General features: G+C 58.5%; 1 pseudogene; it reads right to left on the bottom strand.

Moving 5' to 3' along the window:
• Window positions 1–2,745: 2,745 nt before the first annotated feature.
• On the bottom strand, window positions 2,746–3,992 carry LOC129641789 (ATP-sensitive inward rectifier potassium channel 12-like; annotated as a pseudogene).
• Between the last annotated feature and the right edge of the window lie 2,372 nt (window positions 3,993–6,364).

The raw sequence follows: 6,364 nt of genomic DNA, 5'->3' as shown, positions 1-6,364 counted from the left end.
TTGGGCAAGTCCCTCACGCACCCTGAACTGACCTCCTCCAGGACAGGAAGCCTGTCCCCTGATCTCCGATTCTCCCCGCCCCCCTTCCCCCAACCCATTTTTACCTATTTTAGGGCAGATTCCAAGGTGGACTCATTTTATCCTCTTGGAGGTGGGAAAGAGTTGAGGCAGCCAGTGGGCACAAGCCACACAAGGATGGGGGCTTGAGGACCTGGGTTCCAACCCAAGGGCACAATTTCAAGGCTCTCCCTGAATTAACAGGCTCTCTCCTTCACTCTCCAACAAATCTGCAAGCTGGCTGCTGTAGGGAACACCCTTCTCCACTGATGGGGAGACTGGGGCCAGAGGGGAAAGGAAGCCACTCTTGACCAGAGAGCAAGTGTGTGGCCTGGGGTTGGACTGAGGGGCCAATCAGGATGGGCCTGAGGGGCTCCTGAGCTCCAGCTGGGGCCATGTCCTCCTGCCCAGAGGCCCGGGCTGACAGTGCTCTGGTGGGAGGTCTTGCGGGGCAGAGCAGGGTTGGCCTGCAAGGCCACGCGGGCTTAGATTCTAGCATTGGGACCCCAGGGAAAGCTCCAGGACCAGGGGAGGAGAGCACCCTCCCCCACCCCCACTTTCAAGCCGATCACCTCTGGATCCAAACCATGAGAACATGGGCCAAGAAGCCTTCCCAGAGCCCACAGCCCCTCCCACAACCTGGCTGCCTCTCCAGTGGCCTGTAATCATCACGTGGATCTTCACTGACACAAAGGTGGCTCTCCGCTCAGGGAAAGTTTGGGCAAAGGGAAGTAGTCTTTCCCTGGGGCCTCCTTCCAATGGAGACCCTCGAAGCGACAACATTCTTAGCCCAGAACAGACCAGCGCATCCACACTGCTCCCCCCAGCAGCCACACATGCCTGACCTCTGTGGCCCCACCGCCCCACTTCAATCCCTCTTGGGCCCCCCACACTGGTGGGAGCCAGGCCTGCCTCATGCTGGGGGCTCAGCACACGTCAGCCCTGCCCTCACCAAACCCTTTCAGGAGAAAGGGAAAGGAAGGAACAGGCCTGGGGAGGACCCGCAGGGGCCCAGGGCCCAGATGAGGTGGCTGTCTGGCATACTTGGGCAAGGTCACAGCCTGAAGAGCACATAGGGATCTGCAAGGAGGCCACCTATGTCCTCTCTGTCTCCTCTTGTCAGCCTCTGGGGAGTCCCCACAGGACACAGAGTATTGGGTGGGGGTGGGGGCAACACATGGGGCCGTGAGCACTGCATCAGGTGGGGCCTTTAAACACACGTCTGCACACGGCGCCGCTCCAGGAGGTTGAGATGAGTCTAGTGTATGGCCTACATCTCCAGACACTGCTGTGTGTTGAAAACAACATGAAAATTCTCCCCATTTCACCATTTAAAATATATTTGACATCGATTTAACCTTTGCAGGGGCTGCCTTCCCACCAGGCCCCCCGCCCCCATGGGGACCCTCTGGGGCAGAACTGGGCAGCACAGCGCCAGCAGGTGAAGCAGGCAGGGGAGCCCTGTTCTGAGAAACACACCTGGGCCTGAGTGGGCACACGGCCCCTAGACCCGAGTGGCCCGCAGACACACACAGGCCATCCTCGGCAGGCAGGCACAGCTCTGCTGCCAGAGCCCAGCACAGGCATTTACGTGTGTTTGTGGACAGATGCACACAGGCCTCCTAAATGCAGTCATGTGCAGAGACGCTCACCTTTGCAGGTGGCACACTCACATACTCGTGTGGCTGTCACCTTGTGCCAACGGGCACAGAGGAGCCTCACCCTGTCGCCTGTGCCCCTCACATGCCCACGTGGGCAGAATCAGGGCAGAATGCTGGTGGGACCACAACTGGAGTCCGTCCTCAGTGCTATGTGCCCAGCCCCACAGCCTGGAAACATAGTAACCACCCAGCACACAAACAGATCCATGGGTAGATACACACGTATGTACCATGCACAGACACCAAGTGCCCAGATTCACACACATGTTGGAGATGGTCATGGGCACGCATCTGCAGGACACTCCCATACACAGACTCAAGCACTTCCAGGAAAAGCCGTCACTGGACACACTTCACTGGCACATGGATGAGATGACTCCACATGGGAATTCATGCCTCGGCGCTCACACACTTTGCTCAAGGCCCCTCCCCACATAAGGAGTTTGGTGTCTCAGGGCAGAGGGCGCCTCGCCAGCTCTAGCCTCTGCACCACCAGACACAGGCTACTAGGAAGCTTCCTGGAAATACCACCGCCAGCGGGCAGGGGCAGAGTAGGATTGTACACCCACCTGCACAGCACACAGGCCACGTGACCAACACACGTGTGCCCACACACTCCCACAGAACACACGTGCTCTGCACACACAGCACATGGCACGCTGAACACTCAGTGGGTTCACACACTCCACACCTCACACACGGGCACACATGCCCAAGGTCAGGGACCACCTGATCCTGCCTCTGCACTCACAGCTCATCCATCTGCCCTCCTGTTTCAAGGGCGCTAAAGAGGGAGACTGTTTTGGTCTTTAGCATAAACAATAAATAAATAAATAAACACAGAGGAGGCAAAAATCAGACAATGGAGTTAGAAAACACAGCATCTGCTCTTGGTGAGAGATGAAAGGCTGCTTGGAGTGGCCCTCCTGCAGAGTCTGTGGCCTGAGCCATCCAGTGTGAGTCTGGAAGGTGGACAGGCCTGAGAGGAGGTGCCCCAGGCCACTCGAGACAACTGATCGATAGCAGCTCAGATCTCAGACTCCCGTCTGTAAGGACAAGGGCTGTGCCAGCCTGTGGCCTGTCAAAGTTGCACGTGGCCTGGGAGCTGAGGCTGTCTTGCTCTCCATCCACCTCGTCCTCCTCCTCGTGGCTCAGAAAGGCTGCTAATTCTTGTAGCAGGAGGAGTTGGTGCTTTGGCAGCAGGAATTTGTTCTCCACCAGGTCCCTGGCACTGCAGCAGGATGTGGATGGCACCTCAGACATCTTGTGGAAATGTGAGTAGTTGATCTTGTACTGGTTCTTCTCTGAAGAGGACAAGCTCAAAGTGGTGGCCCCACAGGATCTCGTTGGCCAGGTAGGATCTGCAGGCTTGCCTGGTCATGGCCGTGGCCTCCACCGTGCCCTCCAGGATGACTACGATCCCAGAGTCCTCCGTATCCAGGTCCTGCAGGCTGATGCCAAGCAGTAGGGCTGGCCTCATCGATCTTGTGCAGGATGGTGATGGGAGACACCAGGAAGATGCGGTCCAGGCCCTTGTCAAAGCCGACATCAATGTCGATCTGGTCCAGTGGGATGTACTCGCCCTCCTCCATGACCCGGGGCTTGATGGGCTGGGCCTGCACATGGGACTCCACATGTGGCTCTTGCCTAGGTGCCCACACACCATGTGAGGCAGAGCTTGCCATTGTGCAGTGCCACCACTGCATTGTACTTGAATAGCAGCATCTGGGCATGCTTCTTGGGCTGCACCATCTTGGCCATGATGGTGCCAATCCTGAGGGAGTCACTGATGCCGCCCACAATGGACAGCACCACCACCATGAGCACTGCTACCTTGGTCACGCAGCGCAGCCCATAGCCAATGGTGGTCTGCGTCTCGATGGAGAAGAGGAAGGCGCCATGAGGCCAAGCACCTGCAGCGCGCTGGCGTTCAGCTGTGGGCCTCCGCGGGCTCCAGGTCCCCATGGGCGACAGCAATGATGCTGAAGATGACACCAAACAGCAACCAGGAGGTGAGGAAGACCAGCAAGAAGATGAGCAGCATGGAGTGCCAGCAGATGTCCACGCATGTGGTGAGCATGCCTGCCAGGTAGCGGACTTGTTGGCGAGCTCAATGTTGCACCGGCCACTCTTCTTGATGAAGTGATTTCTGCACCTGTACTGCGTGTGCACCTTGCCATTCCCAAAGCGGTTGGCACCAGACACAGTGAGCAGGTGCAGCCCGTCCTTTGTAGACACGATGCTGTAGGGGTTTGCACGGCCGGACACAGTCATCCAGGAGGTGGGGGCAGCAGGACCCTGCTCGCCCCCAGACTGGCTGAGGGCTGGGCAACTCCTGCAATGGATAGGACTGGCGGGGTTGTCGGTTGTGCTGGTGGGAGCCTGCCCCCTGCTGCCTCCGCCCCGGCCCAATCCTGGCTGTAGAGACCCAGACTCACCCACAGCCAGCTCCTGGTCCTCCCTCCCACCTCAGCCAGCTCCCTGCCTGCCTCCAGCCTTCCGGCTGCTCCAGAGGAGAACCCTGGTTCTTCCTCATTCCCCCTTTCTCCCACCCAGCACTCTACTTTCCAATATGTTCAGGATTCAGGATCCAGCTCCTTTATTCTACCCTCCCGGCCTGAGTCCTTGAAATCACCCACGAAGACCAGCATGAAAGACACCATACTGGCTTTCCTGCTCCCACCCTGATGCCAGTGCCCGTGGCAGCCCCCAGGAGTCAGTCCATCTGGTCTCCAGCCTCACCCTTGCTCATTCCTGGGCCCATCTGGACACCCTCCTTTCAGCCCTGGCTGTGATGCCTCAGGGGCATCTCCAGGGCTTCCTTGCACCTGAGAAAACTGTGCACCCACCCCCCCCCAGAACCCCACTGGAATCCTACACATACCTCTCTGACCTCACAGTATGAGTAACCACAGCAACAGCTTGCTCGGGGCTGCACAAGCCGTCCCAGCACGAGACCACCAGCTCCCTGAGCACAGGGGTTTGCTGTTGGTTCACGGCAGTTTCACTCTTGCAGCCTGGACCTCAGCCTGAAGGACACCCAAAGCTGGGGCCACCACCCTCCTGACACTCACACTCTCCCCCAGATGCCTATTCTCACTGCCCATATGCTAGGCCTGTGGCCTCCCCGTCACCAGAGGTGGCTAGAAGGGGGTCCATGAGTCAGCCTCCAGGGGGGTCACTGACTGCTGACCTAAGCCTGGGGGCCTCCACCACCCCTGCCTTCCTCAGCTCTAAATGAGAACTTGTGGGGAGCACTCAGAAGAGTCTTTGTCCTCCGCCAACTCAGCATAGCACCTGGCTGGCACACACACTTGCACACTGGGTGATTCCAGGCCATAACCCACGGCATTGTTCCTGCAGCCAGAAAAACCCCATTCTCACTGCTGGGGGCAAGCATCCAGGCCCCAGACGCACAAGCAGCCACCCATCCCTGGGCCCCTGCTGGCTCTGGCATAGCATCTGTAGACATGAGACCCCAGCTCCACTTGGCCCCATGGGTGGGCATTGAGGCCACATGGCTGTCCATGTAGGGCAGCAAGCCAGAATAATGTGGCAGGTAATGATGGACCCCATGCCACACCCCCAAACCCAAACCAGTTGTATCATGAGATCAGAGCTAGACGGGCCTGGGAGCACTTGAGTGCACTCAGACACTGAGGCCACAGAGAAGGTTCCAGGGCAACTGGACCAGGAGAAAGGGAATGGAGGTGACAGCCAGGAGGTGGCAGAGCTGAGATCAGCCCTGGTGTGGGACAGGGTACAGCCAGAGCCGCACAGAGGGCACTGCCTCTGACACCTGGGAGAAGGAAGGTGGAGCCCACTTGACCAGCCAGGCTGCAGACCCCTCCCAGGGTCCGTCTCATTGCCAGTGTCACTGGATCCCCAGGTCTGGCAGGTACACAATGCTCCCTGCTCATCCATCCACAGGGAGAGCAGTCCAGACCTGTCAGCAAACACTCCTGGGTCCAAGGAGGTAGTCCAGGGAGGACTCAGCGGTCCAAGGAGGTACCTACCGTGGCTATTTCTACTCTCTGGATGGAGTTTCAGATTGGTCAAGTGACTTTCCCCAAATCACATAACCACTAAGAAGGAGAGCTGAACTCAGAACTACTCCCGTCTAACACAACGTCTCCCACTGTGGGAACCCCAGGCTCTGCAGTGGCCTCTCCTCACACTGTGGTTCTCCCCTACAGCTGACCACCTCACCCTGGGTCTGAGGAGCTGAGGCCTGAGGCTATAATGGTGGATGGTGCTTCTGCCTGGGCCAGGAGGCAAGGAGCCAGCAGTGGGGGTGCCTCAGGGACTGTGCCTAGAAGATAGCCTAGCATGAGATTCCTGGGCCTTCCAAGAAGAGGTGACCAGGGCGGGACACTCAGATGCTGGCAGCATGCCACCAGATTGCAGGGGAGGTGGGGGGCGGGGCACGTCTGTGTGGCCAGGAGGACTTGCAGGACATCCAGGTGGTCACGGCTGCTCCGCATGAGGCTCTGAGCTGCTTGAGGCCTTCATCGGGGACAGAAATTGAAAAAATCAAAGCCAGGAGAGCCCAGACTGGGACAGCTGTTCCCAGGAACTGGGCAGCCTCACACCTAGCCGACTCCCAGGCAGGTGGCGGGTGTCACGGTGACCACTGGTGTCTCTGC

The sequence above is a fragment of the Bubalus kerabau genome, chromosome 1 (genome assembly GCF_029407905.1).
Source record: "Bubalus kerabau isolate K-KA32 ecotype Philippines breed swamp buffalo chromosome 1, PCC_UOA_SB_1v2, whole genome shotgun sequence".
NCBI lineage: Eukaryota > Metazoa > Chordata > Mammalia > Artiodactyla > Bovidae > Bubalus > Bubalus kerabau.
This window is presented reverse-complemented; position numbering and strand designations above follow the sequence as displayed.